This window comes from Octopus sinensis, unplaced genomic scaffold, assembly GCF_006345805.1.
Source record: "Octopus sinensis unplaced genomic scaffold, ASM634580v1 Contig15539, whole genome shotgun sequence".
Classification (NCBI taxonomy): Eukaryota; Metazoa; Mollusca; class Cephalopoda; order Octopoda; family Octopodidae; genus Octopus; species Octopus sinensis.
The window spans coordinates 12501-14274 of record NW_021833783.1 but is presented as its reverse complement, the minus strand read 5'-3'; positions in this window follow the sequence as shown (position 1 = coordinate 14274).

Sequence of the window (1774 nt, the reverse complement as noted above, 5' to 3'; positions counted from 1 at the left end):
TGTGCGATTCTTGACTCTTTCGACCATAAGAAAACACAAACGTTATTCATACCATGAAAATGTCATCACATAACACATCCATTAACCATGATCCGCAAGCGACTAGAGCATTCGCGGTCACTCTGAATGTCAGGCCTTACTGTAGCCAAACGTCTCTCCTCGGCTATAGTTATACACCCTTGATAAAGTTATGACAACATGCCAACCACCTTTATCCTTTTATCCTCCAAAATTATTGAAACTCTACAAAGCACAAGTAAAGCCTACGATAGAGCATCATTCACAATTGTGTGCTGTTGCATACTAGATTGCATCCTGCAAAATGCCACTCGATTAACTGACATAAAGCCACTCACAGATACGCTCCAATCTCTGAGTAACAGGTGATACCTCTCTCTCTCTCCCTATGTGTGTGTGTGTGTTTCTACCTCTACAATGATGGTCTCTGTTCCTAGAAGCTAGCTGTCCTACCGTCATCTCCTTTCAGGTATTCCACACTCATTTTAAGAACATTAATGATATCATTCTTATCCGTCTTGCATGTATAGGCAGTGGCTGCGAAAGCCAAGGGTACTGCCCAATTCTCGAGACTGTATATATGCATATGTTTTATTTATTAATTTGTTATATATATATATATATATATATATATACTCTTTATTCTTTACTCTTTTACTTGTTTCAGTCATTTGACTGTAGCCATGCTGGAGCAGCGCCTTTAGTCGAGCAAATCTACCACGTCCACACATTTATACACCCGTATATTCATGTATTTACATATCTCTGTACATCCAAATGTCCACACACGCGGAGTAGATGAAACAGAGGCGACTGAAGAAGGGGAATTTTCCTTGTGTTGTATGTCCTGTACTCTATTTTCTCGTTGTTTAAGAAAAATGTCCATTTTCTTGGTTTTGTGTTTATGTTTTCGTTTCTCATTGTGTTCGACGTTTTTTTGGTGTCCTGTACCCATATATGCATGTATATATACATGTAGAGGTAGGTACGTACATATATGTATGTATATATGCATATGTTTTATTTATTAATTTGTTATATAATATATATATATATATATATATATATATATATATATATATATATATATACTCTTTATTCTTTACTCTTTTACTTGTTTCAGTCATTTGACTGTAGCCATGCTGGAGCAGCGCCTTTAGTCGAGCAAATCTACCCTAGAACTTATTCTTTGCAAGCCTAGTACTTATTCTATCGTCTCTTTTGCCGAACCGCTAAGTTAAGGGACGTAAACACACCAGCATCGGTTGTGAAGCGATGTTGGTGGGGGGGACAAGCACAGACACAGAAACATATACACAACACATACATATATATATATATATTATATATATATATATATATATATTATATATATATATATATATACTCTTTATTCTTTACTCTTTTACTTGTTTCAGTCATTTGACTGTAGCCATGCTGGAGCAGCGCCTTTAGTCGAGCAAATCTACCCTAGAACTTATTCTTTGCAAGCCTAGTACTTATTCTATCGTCTCTTTTGCCGAACCGCTAAGTTAAGGGGACGTAAACACACCAGCATCGGTTGTGAAGCGATGTTGGTGGGGGGGACAAGCACAGACACAGAAACATATACACACACACATATACATATATATATATATATATATATATATATATATATATATATATATATACGACGGTCTTCTTTCAGTTTCCGTCTACCAAATCCACTCACAAGGCTTTGGTCGGCCTGAAGCTATAGTAGGAGACACTTGCC